The 19739-nt window shown below is 40.6% G+C and overlaps 1 long non-coding RNA gene across 2 annotated transcripts in view; it reads left to right on the top strand.

Annotated features, from left to right (window-relative positions):
* LOC122560605 overlaps positions 1-19739 on the top strand; it is a 160801-nt gene that overhangs the window by 48306 nt on the left and 92756 nt on the right. The gene's annotated exons all lie outside the window — the stretch shown is intronic.

A 19739-nucleotide genomic window follows, 5' to 3' on the forward strand; every position in this document is an offset into this window, starting at 1 on the left:
AGTTTCAAGATATCCAGCACTTCCTCCTCTGTAATCTGGACGTTTTGCAAGATGTCACCATCTATTTCCCTACAGTCTATATTTTCCATATCCTTTTCCACAGTAAATACTGATGCAAAATATTCATTTAGTATCTCCCCCATTTTCTATGGCTCCACACAAAGGCCGCCTTGCTGATCTTTGAGGGGCCCTATTCTCTACCTAGTTACCCTTTTGTCCTTAATATATTTGCAAAAACCCTTTGGATTCTCCTTAATTCTATTTGCCAAAGCTACCTCATGCCCCCTTTTTGCCCTCCTAATTTCCCTCTTAAGTATACTCCTACTTTCTTTACACTCTTTTTAGGATTCACTCAATCTATCCTGTCTATACCTGACATATATTTCAAGGCCATTATGACGGAAGCATATGTTTGAGAGTGAGTAAAGTCAGAGCTGAAAATGTGTTGCTGGAAAAGCGCAGCAGGTCAAGCATCATCCAAGGAACAGGAGAATCGACATTTCGGGCATGAGCCCTTCTTCAGGAATCACTTTCCTGAAGAAGGGCTCATGTCCGAAACATCGATTCTCCTGCTCCTTGGATGCTGCCTGACCTGCCCTGTGCTTTTCCAGCAACACATTTTCAGCTCTGATCTCCAGCATCTGCAGTCCTCACTTTCTCCTAGTGAGCAAAGTCAGTACATTTGTTTTTGTCTTTTTGAATTTAGTTCAGCCTCTATACAGATTGGAGGCAAGTCATCACATTGTAAAATTGAAGTGTTTTATACCTGAAAAATGGGTGCAGCATTTGGGCAATTTTGCTGTGCGGTTCCTTCAGTGAACCTTCAATCCTTTGGCAGTTAAACATCAAGGGGAGGATACTAAATTCAGAAAGAAACTGCTTTCCCAGAATTCTTTGCTGTGTGCTGATCTTGAGGTAGTTTGTAGCTTATAGTGCTTAGTCTTATATTTGGCTGCTTTATTCTTTTATATCTATTGTTCTTATCCAAAGTGCTTTATAACTAAATCAGAAGCAGTACTGTCATGTACATCAATATTGATAGGAAGTTCAATGTTTAATGTCATGACCAGTGAAAGATCAGACTCATCTTAACTCATTGGCTCCAATCCCCACAATGGAATAATCTACTGAAAGATGGTACTGTACCTTGTTGAAAATGGCCAGAGTCATTTAGAAATTTTGGGGTGAACAGAAGCCAGGTAAAATGGGTTTGAATTAAATTCAGGAACCGAAAACAAATTTATTAGCATCATTTACTTTTGAACTCTTCCTATTTTCTCTCAAATAAATATTTCACCGTTCCGTTCATAGTACTATTCCAGCATAAATATTTCAAGACACTAATGTTATTGTTATTGTAAAACAGGCCAACACATCATCATAAATTGTGCGCCTAATTTATGGAAAACCTGGAAGAACTGTACAATACTCTCCTGTTTCATCGAAAATAAAAGACATTGTACAGTATAAATAATAGGAGATATCCCCTTTCCAGCTCAACTCAGCTGCTTTTTCTCAGAAGGGCTCTATTGCCTGCAAATTTTCCAATCCATTTGATTAGCATTTGTATAATGTGTTCATTTTTACAAATTGGTTTTTGACTGTTATCAACATTGTTCGTCTGACCTGGCTCCTTGTGTGACATTAAACATTGCATTATCTATTGATTTTGATATGCGTGACTTCATGCTACCGCATTTCTGGTAAGGTTACAAATGAAGATGGATAAATCCAACAACATAATATGATTCAATCTATTATAAGCTTAATTCAATGCGGAAGAGACAATGCCACTTTGAAAAAACAATGCATTCTCGGCCACACAATACAAGCAGATGACTCATTTATTTCCATATCTCATTTCATACTTTCGAAATCACCATAAAAGCTCAGAGATCAAGGGGAACACAATGTTCTACCTCGCTTGACCAGTCTTTAATAATCTCCTCCTCTGGTAATTTTCTTGGGCCAGATATTCAGTCCCAAGGTAAGTAGCAAATTTCCTGACTCTTTACTGGTCTGGGAAAAGTGGCCAAATAGGGGTTCCAGGGTGGGTGAGGAGATTGGCTGTGATGGCAGTATGGTGTAGAGGGAATATAGTGTTTGAGTGGTGGGAGACTCAGGCAGGGTGAATGGATGTGGGATACATTCTTAGATATAGATCAGAGGTGCCAATTTATGCCTCATCACTTATCTTACTTAATGCATACTTGTGACCACCCTTTTGCTTGTTTATCCCCCAGCTCCATGTAACTAATCCAGTATCCATCAGAGACAAACCTCAGAAACTATGTTGAGGTAAAATAAAATTAAGCTCTAAATATCTATTATAGCTTTAACTGTAATAAAACACATTCATGAAATACCATTCTAAAATTTAAAAGCCCTTCAAGTACCTAATCCCTTATCAAAAGACAGACATTTTCAGACCTCCATTTTAAAGATAGCTACTCTGTTAATAACATTTTTGAACCTACAATAACTCGGTTTCTTTAATTGTATGAAAGCAGCCAACCATTAATATTGATATAATGACAATTCTTCCTATAATGCCAACTAAATGTTATTGCAGCTGATAGAGCAAATCATTTGTTTAATGATCATTGATGCAGGCAATCTGGTTTTTGCTAATGTTTAAGGAATGGGTCTTAAAATAACTTTTCAGCTTGACAGTCCTATGGGCTTTACCCATGTCTCCTCCATAAATTCATACGCCCACACTATGAACTAATGTCCTTACTTTAGTAAAAATGGGATCTAAATGACACTGAAGACTTCAGATTTCCCTCATTCGCGAGTCATGTCATGTCCTTTTTTGCTATCAGTTGAAATGGGATCTATTTGAAAGAGGCAGGACTTCAGGAACTTGGTCCTGCCCATCACTTTTAAAGATTCTTGCAAGTCCAGCTCCTTCTCTCTAGCAGTGTTCTTCTCTGAGGAAGCACTTACAATACTGAAAGAAACAGAAAATTAGAAGATATGAGTATAAGGTAGCAAACACCAAATAATAGATTTTCTCCCTTTCCTCGTTCTGTTCTTTCTTAATGACTGATCAACTGTAAGGTGCTGCATTTTGGAAAGGCAAATTAGGACAAGACTTATACACTTAATGGTAGTGTTGCTGAACAAGGAGGCCTTGGAGTGCAGGTTTATAGCTCCTTAAAAGTGGAGGTGCAGGTAGATAGGATAGTGAAGAAGGCGTTTGATATACTTTCCTTTATTGGTCAGTGTATTGAGTACAAGAATTTAGAAGTCATGTTGCAGCTGTACAAGATAATGGTTAGGCCACTTTTGGAATATTGTGTGCAATTCTTGTCTCCATCCTATCGGAAGGATGTTGTGAATCTTGAAAGGTTTCAAAAAAGATTTACAAGGATGTTGCCAGGGATGGAGGGTTTGAGCTATAGGATGCTTTAAATATTGAGGATGTTTTAAATTTACAACAAAAGCATTCATAGTGAACTCTCTTCAGTTCTCCTGTTCTGTTGACATAACTTCACAGACACAAAGTGGAAAGTCCATTTTAGAACTGAAATGCTTTTCCTCCCAAATTTCTGGCTAAGCTATGGTGACAGAGCTCCCAGGAAATACATCTTCTGTGATGTGCTACTTGTGTCCAATATTAAGTTGGCACTTGCTTTTGTCTATTCTCTCGCTCTAAGAAAAAAAATTTTGCCAAATGCTTTTGCAAAAACATCAGGCATCTTCAATTTACTGCACATTCCGAGGCCAAATTATGCGAGGTTTTAGGAACACAAACAATCTGGTAAATTACATCGATGGTCTCTGTATATCAACAGTAAGTATTTGGTCAGATAAAATCACACCGACTTGTAAAATGAACCTCGCCTGACCAACTGTATAAACAGAATCTTGTTCTGGTTAAAGTGTAGCTAATAAGTAGAAACCTGTCAGTGAGACCAGTCTATCCTGTGTTATTAATCATTCTTAACAAAGGGTAGGGATTGTTATGTTCCTGGCTTCAAATCTGTAGAATGTTTTACATTACATGCCCATTTTCAGGTTTTATTCATTATCTAAGGTTTCAAATTCACTCAGGCACTGCCTGTAGCAAACTCTTCATATTCAATCAAGCCACACATGTCAGTCACATTTTTATTATCTTCTGGATAGTGAGCAACTAGAATTTAAAAACAAATTTATTATTGGTTACAAGATCCCAGTTCAAGATTGAAGGTTTAATTCTTAGTCCAGGCTGCTGATGAAAATGATCTTAGTAGAAGGGGTACTCTTTTTCGTGAACTAAATGACCTGCTCAAATCAAATAAACTTACAATGAGACATCCCCTGAGGAGCAATACATATCTAAGTATTCTTTTAATAAATGAAAATTATTCATTCATGTACTCTTTTTGGGGAAACCAAATTGACCAAATGAAAACAAAGTGATAAACAAGATGAGTTTGCCTTGGGGTCACTCAGCAGAGGTGATACGGGGAGTTTCAGACTTGGCCTTGGATGCGTGGCACTAAGGGGGAAGGTAATTCAGTAGGACCTTGCTTCTGTTTGCTATCCATCAAATCAGCCACAAGTGCTCATGTGTGAATGTCAGGTGAGGACAAGAACGAGCTCCGTTGTGATCTCTGATCAAATGGCCTGCTGATAATTACTGTCAAGGCTCACAATGTGAATAATATCCATCTGGACACTGGGCCAGAGGCCAACTGTAACTGAAACTATACCCCAGGAAGAGTCAGCTCACAATTTATTTTTGCTCCTTCTCATCATTTCCCGAAACACTCTCCTGAATGCTAACACCTCCCTCTCTCCATAATCACCAACCAGCCCATCACCCACTCCCTCACCCCACATGTCAAGTTATCAGCTCTGAGCATTACTGGGAAGTAGTGCCAACTGCCCCAGGAGCTCTGCCAGATATATCACCTTTCCGTTCAGAGTGCTGATGCCTACAGAGACCAGGAATGCCATCTATGGCCACTTTTCAGTCCCACGATGACAAGTTCGAATGTCAATGTTCACTTAATGTTTGCTTGTGTCTTGTTCAAAGTTTGTGAGAAGATTTGTAGCTCGGGTGCTCGTTGTTGTGGTTCTGTTCGCCGAGCTGGGAATTTGTGTTGCAGACGTTTCGTCCCCTGTCTAGGTGACATCCTCAGTGCTTGGGAGCCTCCTGTGAAGCGCTTCTATGATCTTTCCTCTGGCATTTGTAGTGGTTTGAACCTGCCGCTTCCGGTTGTCAGTTCCAGCTGTCCGTTGCAGTGGTCGGTATATTGGGTCCAGGTCATGTGCTTATTGATTGAATCTGTGGATGAGTGCCATGCCTTTAGGAATTCCCTGGCTGTTCTCTGTTTGGCTTGTCCTATAATAGTAGTGTTGTCCCAGTCGAATTCATGTTGCTTGTCATCTGTGTGTGTGGCTACTAAGGATAGCTGGTCATGTCGTTTCGTGGCTAGTTGGTGTTCATGGATGCGGATCGTTAGCTGTCTTCCTGTTTGTCCTATGTAGTGTTTTGTGCAGTCCTTGCATGGGTCCTTGTGTCTTGTGTCTTGCCAGCGTAGGTGCGTAAAACAAATGATTCTGCTCTGGTTCTGTCAGTGGTCTGATTAGGCCTATAGCTTCTCTTCCCATAGCGACATGAAGGCTGTATCCAGTCACCAAGTCACCCATTATTTACACATGTGCAGTGCATTGTCACTGACCTAGCTGGTGTGAACAGAACCCCCGACACTCCTGTTTATGTTTGTTAGCCAGCGGTTCCTGATTGAACCAGGTTAACAGCCCCAATCAGAGAACTCATATTCTATGAGATCCATCTAGTTGATCTCAGTCCCATCACTACAAACAAGGTGCCATGTTAACATTCTGTTGGATGAAAGCCTCTGATACATCACTACTGGTGCGGTGACCTATCGTCCAAATATGTCAATAACCTTATTCCTAGGATTTGAGATGAAGTAATTGAAAGGCTACGGCAGTAGATAGAAATTCCATCCATCAAATGTATGTCAGTCTAGCAAAATACAGAAATTTCTAAACGAGTCTTTATTAAAAACAGAAATGTTTTTGATTTTATCTGACTTTATCTATCCTGGTCTTCCTAGACTATCACACTGGAATTATCTAGATATATTATATACAATGAGCAGGTCAGGTGGTGTGAACCTTGGTGGCAAGTAACTCCTTTCTTGACTCCCAAAGCCTTTACACCATCTACTAGGGTACAAGTCAGGAATGGGATGGAATATCCCCCACTTGCCTGGATATGTCTGCCTCCAGCAACACATGAGAAGTTCCACACCATCCAGGATAAAGACCACTTTCTTGGCACTGCATCTATCACCATTATCATCACCATCAGCATCACCATTCACTTCCTTTACTGGCAAAACACAATGCAGTTACCAAAGCTCGATTGACAGAACCTTCTAAATCCATGATGACTGTTACCTAGAAGGACGAGCAAAAGATGCACAGGAACATCACCACCTCAAAGCTCACCTCCAAACCACTCAGCAGCCTGACTTGGAGCTATATTGTCGTTTATTCACTGGTGCTGGATCAAAACCATGAATATCTCTTCCTTTCTTTAGCACTGTGGGTTTACCTACACCACATGGACTACAATGGTTCAAGACGGCAGTTCTTCACCACATTTTTGACCACCTTTTGCTGAAATACTCTCTGTATTTACTCTCAGTAAACTCCTCACATTCCTTAAGTTTTTGTAATTGAATATTGAAACATTGACAAAAGCATTTATAGAACAAACACTTATTGTAACCACATGATGATATCAACCAAGCCAACACTTTTCTCCTGTTGTCAAACAGAATCCTCTACTGAGACTTCTGTGTGAAATAAAGAATTCTACTAACATTGTGATATGGGTTTACTGAAAAAGCTAGAATTGAACAGGAGAAATTAGGAATAATGACATGGATTTAGAACACCTTTCATGTGAGAAGAAAACATAATCTGAAGTGATCTTGGACAGAAAAAAGTTTCTGACCAAGTAAAATTAAGGTTGAAATGGTACATACCAGAGTATGTTGACCTATTATCGTGGTGATTCAATTGTTAACTTGGCTCCAGGGGAGTTGCTATCAGTGAGAAGTCAGGTCTTACCTTTGCAATGGATTGCATCCAAGAGTGAACATACACAGAGACAGCATTGCTGAATGCTGCTGCAATGATTTAAAGGACTACTAATATTCAATAATCTTCTTTTGCAAAAAAAAAACGAAATAACTGTTGACACACCATATAATAGGAAAGAATTCACAATGAGAGAATGCAATTGCAATTTTTCCAAGACTAAAGTGAGAACACAGTGAAGTAAGATATTTCATACTGTGGTGATAGTGAGTTCAGATTAACTATTTACTTGCATTGACAAGTCCAGTTATTTTGAGATTTCAAATATAGAAGTCATGAACTTTTGTTTCAAAAGCAGTATTGGTCTGTTATGAATATTATGGTGAGAAAGTTAGAAGAAACATTTTATTTAAGGTTTCCCTTCTGGCTTACACGTGATATTAAAATCAAAATCATTGGAGTTAATTTTAGCTTTCACAGAGCCAGGAAGAAAACTTGTAATAATGGAGCAGCTGCCCATTATAACTCTGGTCATTGAAAGCCCTTTCTGTATCAGATATATACATCATCCAGTTTGCATAATATTACAGTTGCTGTTACAAACTGAACAGAGAGAAACAGAAACTTAATCTTACCAACAATTGTGCTGTAGAAAAAATGATGAATAATGTCAGGGAGAAATGGTCAATAGGACAGCAGTGGGGGTGGGAAGGAGGATCAACTTCTTAAGCAATCTTTCAGAATGGACGATGAGGCTTCTGCTTCAGTTCAATGTGCTTTCAGATGGTTCATCTGTCTAATGCACAGTCTGCAGATTCTGCCTCATGAAGGGCAGGTATTGCTTTAAGTGTTGGGTATTTGAGTTGTTTGGGGGTTTATCTACTCAAGGGGGCTCTCAAGATATCTCGTTAATCAATCTAATTAAAGTTGTGAAGGCAGCATCCCTTTCTCTAGCCAAAGTGTTGGGGATGTTTGCAAACTCTTCTGGTCCATCTTCCATCAAAAAAATAGTTTCCACACAAGAACTGACCAAGTCACCTCTTTGTCTCTAAGCTCTTGTTCATGTACCCAGCTTTTTTGGGGGGCCTGGCAACCTATGCTGGGCTGATCATTTATCTAATCCCTGGAGCTAATGAGCATGGAGAAATTACTCACAAAGGCCATCTGAAAGTTAGTTTTCATTATATTTTGGAACAATTTTTTTTCCCTAAACATCACACTAATAATAGGGTATGTACAGTACCAAGCAATTATTTGATGCCAGCTTATGCAGCATAGTGGCCTCAGTGGTATTTCGTGTCACCTTCCTTTTGTCATTGTTTATTAGAAATTGTAAAAGCTGTTACTCAAGATCTTGTGCTATGAAGGAAATAGTAGAAAAGCTGAGTTTCACACGGACTCTAATTTCCACCCGCAGTGGAGATCTTTGTTCCCCTCACCTTGCTTTGCCTGACATTTTAGCTGGAAGGGAGTGTATAATTTGTACAAAATCAGCCCGTAGAAATGCCGAAAATTCATTGTGCAAAATCAGGCCAATTAGTCCATCATGCTTGTGCCACTCAAAAAAGATGTTAACTGTGGGGGAGGCACCAACACTAGCACTCATTGACATCTCCCTGGCCTCATTCACCTCCAAGAGGACAGGACATAGAAATCTAGCTCAAGGAGGTGAAACTTCAACACAGGGTCTGCAGACAAATCATCAGCTCACTCAACACGTGAGTACTAGCACCTCAGCAGGTCTTGTTTTTATGCAGCTTGTTGCTGACATTTGCAGTTTCTTGGAAAAGCATACCTGCTCAGTGGACAATAGGGGAGGGGGTGGTGGCCATAAAATATCTCTCCCTGAAGTTTTGTGCTCTCTTTTCCTATAAGAAAAGCACATGGAGGTTTCTGACTATCAGAAATGTATTTAGTGGAGAGAGGGAAGGTCAACAGTTGTGGGATATCCGCGTAGAGGAGAACTGTGGGAGGACAACAGGATGAGGTAAATGTGAGTTTTTGCTGCTCGTAAGAAAATTTGAGTTAACAGTGGAGAATGAGAGAAGCTGCAAGATGTGTTCCAAGGAACGCTGTGGAGGAAATGCTGAGGAAGTCTGGGAGTGGACTAGACACCCAAAAGAGTTCAGCCTTTTAACCTGTGTTAGAGTCTCTTAGAGATCAAAGCTGCCCATTCTCTTTGCTCGGAGAAATTGGGAGTGGGATACTATTGTGGTTTAGTTAAAGAGAAACAGCTAAGCCAGCTTAAGGTTTCAACATGTTCCTGATCCACTAATATTTCTGTCATTTCAAGATGGATTAAGGGTGGATTCTTATGTATTTGTAGGATACCTTGTCTGCTAGCTGGAAGGGTGTGAGACACCAAAGCTGAGAGTTCATGGCAAGGCCCAATGTATCATCCTCCAGTCAGGCAGTTTGCAGGACAAAAGTGGATAAGTTCAGTAAGTTCAATTACCCAGCAACCAATCAGAACCTGGCAGCTGTCTAACTTAGCAGTGCCACTGGGAAGACCATGATATTTGGTGGAAGGACATACACCATCATGAGGACCAAACTCTTGTGTTAAATCTTGGAGGGAAGTAGTGCGATTTTGTGATTGTAGACAGGGGTGAGTGGGAGCAGTGCAGTAGATAGTTGAATATAAATAATTGCAACTATATTAACGTGGAAGTTGTTGACATTTTTTTTGAAGCCTGATGCATTTGGCTTTTATCATAAGTGTGAAGGTCATTGAAATCCCCCAAGGTATACTGCAAAATAGTCTGATTAAAGCTCTCCTTCAATATACATGCTTTTTGCTATGTCACTGTTAGAATGCCGCAGAAAGTGTTTTTGCCCATCTGATGGTGTTAATCAATGTTGGTTTTAGCTACAGATTTTAAATGAAGTAAATAATGGCAAAGTAAACAGGAACACTAATGTTGTAAACCACGAATGAATCAATCACTAACAGTTTAAAAAATCAATCAAGGGCAACCAATAGAAACGATGGGGTTTAATTTGAAGTGACTACACAAATATGAGGCAGGAAACTCATCTAAAAGTTGTGAAAAAGCTGGCTTAATTTCAGACTGCTGCCTTGGAGAGGGATGGTGCAATAGCCAAGGAATTGGATTTGGAGCAAGGGCTGAAAGCAATGCTTTCAATCTTCTCAATATTTAACTGGAAGTAATTTATGCTCATCGAATGCTGGTGTCTGATAAGCAGCCCTAAGACTTTAACTGTGGAGCTGCTTGGCACTTTTTAAAACTAATGCAGTGCCTTCAAATGATATCACTAAGGAGCAGTGTTTAGTTGATAAATGGGAGGGAACCAAGGATAGATCCTTGAAGGAAACAAGGGCACTGATGCAGGAGCAGGAAGAGAAAACATTGCAAGTAATTCTCTGGCAATGATTAGAGAAATAAAAATGGAATCAAGTGAAAATTGTCCAACACAACTGGATGGTAGTGGAGAGATGCTGAAGAGACATGGTCTGGTGGATTGCGTCAAAAAATGTGGATAGGAAGGAAATGAAACAGCATGGCAGGTCTGGCAGTATCCACGGAGAGAAAGCAGATTTAATATTTTGAGTCTCCAGAACTGATAATGTGGTACATGTGTTGAAGACAGGGTTAGAACATAGAACATAGAAAAGTACAGCACAGACCTTTGGCCCACGATGTTGTGCTGAGGTTTAACCCTAATGTAAAATATAGTAACTTAACCTACGCACCCCTCAACTCACTGCTATCATGTGCATGTCCAGCAGTCTCTTAAATGTCCTCAATGACTCTGCTTCCACCACCACAGCTGGCAATGCATTCCATGCATTCATAACTCTCTGCGTAAAGAACCTACCTCCCAGCAGTCTCTTAAATGTCCCCAATGACTCTGCTTCCACCATCACAGCTGGCAATGCATTCCATGCATTCATAACTCTCTGCGTAAAGAACCTACCTCTGACTTCTCCTTTATACCATCCTCCTAATATCTTCAAACTATGACTTCTCGTACCAGTCAATCCTGCCCTGGGGAAAAGTCTCTGGCTATTGACTCTATCTATTCCTCTCACTATTTTGTACACCTCGATCAGGTCTCCTCTCTTCCTCCTTCTCTCCAGAGACTAAAGTCCGAGCTTATTCAACCTTTCTTCATAAGGCAAGCCCTCCAGTCCAGGCAGCATCCTGGTAAACCTTCTTTGCACCCTCTACAAAGCCTCTGTATCTTTCCTATGGTAGGGTGACCAGAACTGGACACAAACTTTTTTGTTATTTTTCTTTTGTTTCTGTCTTTTATTATATTCAATGGGCTGTTATTGCAAAACAAAGGGAGAACATTTCAGAAATATTAGATTTTAAACCCAATAACCCAATGCCTCTTTCAGCACAATGAAGGCTGTTCTACAGATCTGAAAATAAACAGCAATATTTTAAAATCACAAAGGCACAAACAATTTTTAAAAAGTTATAAAAGCAGCAGAGGTATTGACAATTCTTTTTAGGCATTTGCTATGCTGAATCCCTTTTAGGTAACCAACATATTCCCTCAACATCTAGCCACAATATTTCCTCTCCAACCTGGATGCTTTCATATTTTGGATTCACCAACTCATTCCCCCACTCCACATTTTCCAGTATCAGCCAACATCAGACTTCCTAACTTTGTATGCTACACTCCTTTTCCTTCACGTTCCCCACTGTCCATACATTAACTACCATTGTATTTTCTCTTTCCCAAGTGTTCAACCTTACTTTTCTTATCTATACCTTAGTATATGCTAGAGTCTTGATTTTCTGCTGAAAATAGCTCTGAAACAAGCCAGTCTCTCTTCATAAAGGTTATTTTAAAGCAGTGACGCCTGAGAAGTACTGATTAAGCATACATCACTTGAGGAAATCTTTGCTGTAGTTCTTGTGGAACTACAGACTCAATAAAACTCAGATGCACTTATAACCCACCTAACAGTCAACAAATTTGGTGAATTGCTCCTTTTTACAACATTAAATCTGTGGATTTAAAATTGTAAGCAATATTCCAATAAAATCTCTGCCGCTGTTGTACTCTTAAAGTTAATGTCATGTTTCTCAGTTTGCCATGGTAATTTCTTAGTAAAGCTCCCGTTTCTGATTATAAAATAAGTTGTCGCATTATCCACTGGTCCACGTTTTTAAAAATATCTGGGTTGGGAAGGGGAAAGTCATAGGAGTGAGTGGATAAGAGAAGATGGAGCCCAGAGAGAGAGAGAGAGAGAGAGAGGAAGACAGTTAAGTAGACAAAAGGATAGATGATAGAAAGCTGGGAAAGGAGAAAAACTGATAATTGGACTAAAAGTAGATGAAAATAGATTGGCTGTGCTGAGAGCAGTTCATGTCATGGCAGGGCCTGTGTAGGGTGAGGTGGGAGGTGGTGATGGTAAAGGACATGGAAGGAGGTGTTCAGGTTCCAATGTTATTGAATGGAACACTGAATCCTGAAGCCTGCAGAGCCCTAAATAAAAAAAAATGAGATGCTGTTCTTGGATCTTGGCTATGCCTTGCTGGAGCACAGCAGTAGGTCTGAGATAGAAATGTTGGCCAGGGAACACAGTAATATGTTGAATTAGAAGCTCAGGGTAATGTTTATGGACAGGATGTAGGTGTTTCGCAAAGTAGTCACCCAATCTGTGTTTCATCTCCCCGATTGTAGAAGAGACTACATTGTAAGCAGTAACGACAGTAGACTAGATTGAGCAAAGTGTTGTTAAATCGATGCTTCATCTGAAGGGTATGTCTGGAGCAGCTTTGGATAATCAGGAGGGAGGAAGTAAATTGACTTGTGTTACACCTTCTATGATTGTATGGGAAGGTGCTGTGGATGAGTAAAGAGATATTGGCAATGGAGGAGGAGTGATCCATGGTGCCCCAAAGGGAACACATCCTGTGAAATGCTGACAAGGGACGGGCGGGGAACCTGTTGTATCCTACTAGGGATGGCAGGAATGGCAGTTTATGATGCTTTGGGTGCAGAGCTGGAGGAGTGCTAATTGAGATCCGGGGACCCTATTATTTTTATCGGGGTGGGGATGGTAGGTGAGGGTTTTGGTGCTGGAGATGGTTGGTTATGGCTAAGGGCCTTCCCCATGGTAGCAGGGTATCCTTGATTGAGGAAAAGGCTGGACATTTCTGAGACCCTCGTGGGGAAGTTGGCATCATCAGAAAAGATGTGACTGAGATGAAGAAACTGGGAGAATTGGAATGGAAGCAGGATGTGAGGATGGAAGGTCAAGCTAACTGTCGGAGTCGGTGGGGTTGTCATGGATATCGGTGGCCAGTCTATCCCCAGAAAAGAGAACAGAAATATTGAGGGAGGGAAAGGAGGAGTTGGAGGTGGACTAGGTGAATGTGTGAGTCGCATGGAAATTAAAAGCAAAATTGATAAATATTTCCAATTCAGAATGATAGAGGGAAGCAGCAGCGATGATGTTATCGATATACCAGAGAAAGAGGTGTTGGTGGGGGCCGGAGTAGGATCAGATCAAGGAATGTTCTGCACAACTGCAAAGATACAGGCATAACTGGGACCCATGGCCACTTCATTGACCTGAAGAAAAAGGGAGAAGTTAAAGGAGAAGCTGTTAAAAGTGAGGATGAGCTGACCCAGGAAGAGGAAGGAAACGATTCAAGCTTTCTCTCCATGAAGAAACAGACAGCCTTCAGATCATACTGATGGGGGAATTGATGTCAGAGGGATTGCGATTTCATGGTGAAGAGGAGGTGGCTGGTGCCTGCAAACTGGAAATTTTGAAACTGACATTAAAAAATGTCAAAAGAATCATGGATGAAAGTGGGAAGATGGCTCAACAAGGGAAGATAAAAACCAAGGAAAGTAAGATCCATGGAGTAGGAACAGGCAGAAACAATGGGTGTGTTCAGGGGAGTCCTGTTTGTGGATTTTGAGAAGGTAGAATTAGGTTGTATGGGGTTGGAGGTCATTTTACAGGAGATCACCAGATGAGATGAGATTATGATTAGTGATTGTTTTAGACACAGGAGCCTGCTGATTGATGGTAGGGTCATGGTCCAGGGGGAGATAGGAAGAGGTGTATGTATGTATGACTTATTTGGTGTACTCTTTTCAGTCTGTGTTCCTTGGACAAAAGGGAGTGAAGATAAAGGCTGCATCAAGAGGCCATGGTGAGAGAGTGTCATAGCTTTGAAAATAGGACAGCAAAGTGGTTGTGTAAAATCAGTAGTTTCAGAAATGTTGAATTGAACAGAGAGTCAAAGGTTTGATAGTTGGGATTTCGAAACTACAGTTGTAACTGATTTGGGGAATTTTCTTTTTCAAGCACGGACACAGAATGAGATAAGATTAAAAATCACACAAACACCAGGTTATAGTTTTGTCGTTCAAAGTTTGGATTAGATTATATTCTCTACATTGCAGAAACAAGTCCTTCAGCCCAACAAATCCACACTGACCCTCTGGAGAGTAACCCATCCAGACCCATTTCCCCTCTGACTAATGCACCTAACACTATGGGCAATTTAGCATGGCCAATTCACCTGATCTGCACACCTTTGGACTGTCAGAGGAAACCCACACAGACACAGGGCGAATGTGCAAACTCCACAAAGACAGTCACCCGAACTGGGATTGAACCTGGGATCCTGGTGATTTGAGGCAGCAGTGCTAATCACTGAGCCACCATGCCACCCCTCACTATTAGCCACACCACCAGAATTCGTGTCACTTGCGAACTTACTGTGTCTAAATCATTAATATGCACAACAAACAGCAAAGTGATTCAACAGCGATCCAATGTTATGCCACTGGATATAGGCTTGTCAAAAATAAACAAACTTTGACTAGCACCATCTGCTTCCGACCACTAAACCAATTTTGGTGACACATTTTCAAAAGTCATACTGAAGTCCATGTAAACTACCTTGACTACACTACACTCATCCACACAGCTGGATTACTCCTCGAAAAAATTAATTCATATTTTTAAAATGTCATTTCCCCTATCCCACTTACTGACTTATCTTGATCATTTCTTGTCTCTCCAAGGGAACATAAATTCTGTTTCTCTATCACTGAATGTTAGCTTCACTGGTCTATAACTACCCATCTTCTTGAATAAAGGTATCACATTAGCTTGCAATCATCGAGTACCTCTTTTGTGTCCAGACAGAATTTGTAAATTAATGTCAGAGCCTCTACAACCTTTACTCTTGCGTCCCTCAGTAGTCTGGGAAACACTGCAATTTCAAGCCAACTCAAAACCACTAACATGTCGTATCTTGTTCACTTTTATTACAGTTACCATCACCCCAGATGGCCATGGGGTTGCTCTTTTATTAGAGAGAGACTAATTGTGTTGGTTTAACCTGTAGGTCACCACACATTGGGTAAGGGGTGAGGTTGACAAGGTAGGAGTTTCATGGTAACCTCAGGCAGTGTGAGGATTGAACCCATGCTGTTGGTATCACTTTTAATCACAAATGAGCTGTCCAGCAAACTGAGTTAATCAACTTTCATAAAAGTAAACTCACCATAGTCCACAAGGCCATAGGGCTGCTCTTTCATGGGAGAGAGATGACTGGTGATAAGCTTAATGTGAGTATCATCATGTTTGAGAAGGAGGGCCCGTTATGGTAATCTCAGCTGGTGTGGGAATTGAGTCCAGGCTGTTGGCATCACTCTATAGCGCAAACCGGTAGTCCAGCCAACTCGGCTAACCGACCTCACAATTACCCTCACTGATTTCTATACCAATATTGACAATCAAGGTAAGAGGGAGGCCAAGTTCTTTAGTAACTGGATCGACTGCTCCTTTATCCCCTTCACTGTCAGTACAGATTACCTTAATGTGCTGGGAATGTGGTTTCAGAGGGTTGGAGGCATACACCAAAACTTGAGAGGAGAGTATCACCAAGGTAAAGCAAAAGCTGCACTTTTGGGATAACTGCTCCCTCACCATTCTAGGCAAAAACCTGGTTAGTGCATTTTGAGAGGATTTGTAGCTCAGGTTGAGGTTCTGGATGTAGGTTTGCTCGCTAAGCTGGAAGGTTTGTTTTCAGATGTTTCGTCATCATACTAGGTAACATCTTCAGTGAGCCTTCGGATGAAGCACTGGTGGTATCTCCCACTTTCTATTTATGTGTTTGGGTTTCCCCTGGGTTGGTGATGTCACTTCCTCTGGTGATGTTATTTCCTGTTCTTTTTCTCAGGGAGTGATAAATGGGATCCAAGTCAATGTGTTTGTTGATAGAGTTCTGGTTGGAATGCCATGCTTCTCGGAATTCTCGTGCATGCCTCTGTTTGGCTTATTCTGGGTTGGAGGTGTTGTCCCAGTCAAAGTGGTGTCCTTCCTCATCGTATGTAAGGATACTAGTGAGAGTGAGTCATGTCTTTTTGTGGCTACTTGATGTTCATGTATCCTGGTGGCTAGTTTTCTGCCTATTTGTCCAATGTAGTATTTGTTCAGTTCTTGCAAGGTATTTTGTAAATGACATTAGTTTTTCTTGTTGTCTTTATGGGACCTTTCAAGTTCATTAGTTGCTGTTTTGGTGTGTTGGTGGGTTTGTGGGCTACCATGATACCAAGGGGTCTGAGTAGTCTGGTTATCAGGTATGAGGTGCTCTTAGTGTTAGTATAGGTGGCATAAGTCTGGTCCATTCCCAGTACCTGGGTCATTGCAGTCATTCAAGCCATCTTCCACTTCATCTGGAGGTCTCAGATGGACCATGTCTGCAGGGACACCATGTTCAAGCCTCTGGATAAAGGGGGAAGAATGTACCTAATGCCGCCTTTATCCTGATGGCCACCTTTGTGTGTGACTGCATCAGGCTGTGTTTGGACTCTTGGTACGCAAACACTAAATGTCACGATGTACTGAGGCTCTACCTGTCCCCAGTGTTATGAGGGCTAGTCCTGACCTCATTGTCAAAGAACACTCCAAGTAGTTGGACTGATTCGTATTATCTGTCCCTCGTGGAAATATTTGTCATGAAAAACATTGTTGCACTTGTAATGCCCTCAAGACTCTGGGTAAAGGAGAGAAATAATCCTGTCAGTTGGTTCCCTGAGCATTGGAGGCAGTTCAGAGAAAGCTCACCGGGATGATCTATAGTATAGAGGGATTGTATTATGAGCAAAGGTTAAACAGGTTGGAACTCCACTCATTTGAGTTTAGAAGAATGAGAGGTGATCTCACTGAAAAATATCAGAATCTTAAAGGGCTTGGCAGAGTTAATTCTAAGAGGATGTTTCCCTTCATAGGAGAACTTAAGATCAGAGGGTACAGTCACAGAATAAAGGAGAGCCTATAAATAAAGCCTGAGAATTTATGAGCACTGTTGCTTCATCCTTGATTCATCCTGAGAAGTACTATTGTTTTATTCCTTCAATTTCCCTGTCAGCCAACACACTTCCGACCTTCAGTACAAATGCGCATGTGGATGTTAAGTCTGCCAGTCTCTGATCTAGCACCTCCAGGTATCTACAGTTCGTAGTAATCAGTAATTAGCCCTGGGATTGAGGGCTAGATCTGTTCTTTTAAACAGAGACATTTCAGTTACATAGCATTCACCCAGAACCTGTTTTCACACTCATTCCCTCTTGCCCCTAGTCATACCCTTTAATTTTGTATAATAATCATTATTTTGAATACATTGTAATTAAAACCTTAGTGCATTTCTCAAAAAAAAAGTTTAAGTAATTATTACTTCGATCAAATCCTGATAATTGCACAACAGTGACAGAAATTGCCAAATGTTCTTGTACTCGGGCTCAGCAACACTTTACAAAGCGGCAGCCAAAATGAGACTTTAAGAAAATAAAGCCTTAGATAAGACAAGAACCAGGCTTGTTCCAGTTTATTTATTAAATATAATTTATTTGGGGAAGAAATATATCTGTAAGCATAACTCTCAGAAACTATTCACTCATGTCATTTTGTTTTTACCTGAAGTCTCTATGTGACAACCTACAATTGCAACATTTAAGAGACATTTGGATGGGTCTGTGAATAGGAAGGGTTTGGAGGGATATGGGCTGGGTGCTGGCAGGTGAGAATAGATTGAGTTGGGATATCTAGTCGGCATGGACTGGTTGGACCGAAGGGTCTGTTTCCATGCTGTACATCTCTATGACTCTATGACTCAATGGAAGAAGGTAATGTGTGCAGGAATTCTGACAGGCTTCGCTCCCACCTTTCACATGATTTAATTACTTAATGCTGACAACCTCCACTTTCAATGAAAACAGTCCATTTTCTTTGTGAGTTGGTACAAGCGCAGATTGAAATAAGAACAAAAATCACAAAATTGTTGCAGCACAGAGGGCATTTGGCCCTTCAAGTCTGTACTGGTTCTCCAAATGAACATCAAACCTAGAGCCATTCTCTTGTCTTCTCTCTGTAACCCTGTACATTCTTCATTTGGAAATAACCAATTTATTTTTGGATGCCTTGATTGAATCTACCTCCACCAAACTCTCAGCCAATGCATTCCAGATCCTAAATACTCATGAGGTTTTTCCTTGCAACACTTAGTTATGAATTACTTTAAATCTGTGCTATCTCATTATTGATCCTTTCATAAGTGAGAATATTTTCTGCCTACTTATTCTGTCTTTTGAATGCTTCAATCAGATCTCCTCTCTGCCTTCTCTTATCCAAGGAGAATGATCTGAGCTTTTCCAAACTTCCTTCATAAACTAAATTGCTTATCCCGAGAATCATTCTTGGAGACCTCTTCTGCTTTTTCTCCAATGTCTTCACATCCTAGCAGTCCTCCAATTGGACTTAATACTCTTAATAAACTTGGACTTAGCTGAAGTCAAGCTCATTTCTTATGTAAAGTTTAACACAAACTCGTTGCTTTTGTATCCTAGGATAGTAAAATCTAGGAAACTGTATGCTTTAATAATTGCTCTCTCAACCTGTCCTTCACTTTTAATAACATATGCACGTATACGTCCATTTCTTCCTGCTCTTCCAGCTGCATTTTAGTTGTACCATTTATTTTGTAAGCTATCATTAAGTTCGTCCCACCAAAATATATCACCTCACACTTCATCACATTGAAATGTATCTCCCCACTCCATCAACCAATATTCTTTTGAAGTTTTACACTATCCTTCTCGTGGTTTTATAGTGCTTTCAAGTTTTGCATTATCTGAAAATTTTGAAATTGTGCCCTGTACATTAAGATCTAGATTATTAATACATATCAGGACATGAACCTTTAGGGAACTCAGTGGCAGCTTCCCCTTGACCCAAGAAACAGCCATTAACCAGTATACTCGATATCCTGTCACTCTCAGTGAGTTTCATGCCCACATTGCTAAATCCTTTCATTCCATGAGTTCTCATTTTTCTCACAAGTCTGAAGTTAACCTGACTGGTCTATAGCATAGAACCAGGGTGACATGGTGGCTCACTGGTTAGCTCTGCTACCTCACAGTTCCAATAACCTGAGTTTGATTCCGGCCTTGGGTGATGGTCTGTATGGAGTTTGCACATTATCCCTGTGTCTGTGTGGATTTCCTCTGGGTACTTTGTGATTGTGGGAGGAAACCAAAGATATGCAGATTAGGTGAATTAGTTATGCTAAATTGCCCCATAGTTTTCAGGATGTGTAGGTTAGGTGCATTAGTCAAGGGTAAATGTAGAGTATGAGTCTGGGTGGGTTACT

The sequence above is a fragment of the Chiloscyllium plagiosum genome, chromosome 2 (assembly GCF_004010195.1).
Source record: "Chiloscyllium plagiosum isolate BGI_BamShark_2017 chromosome 2, ASM401019v2, whole genome shotgun sequence".
Lineage (NCBI taxonomy): Eukaryota > Metazoa > Chordata > Chondrichthyes > Orectolobiformes > Hemiscylliidae > Chiloscyllium > Chiloscyllium plagiosum.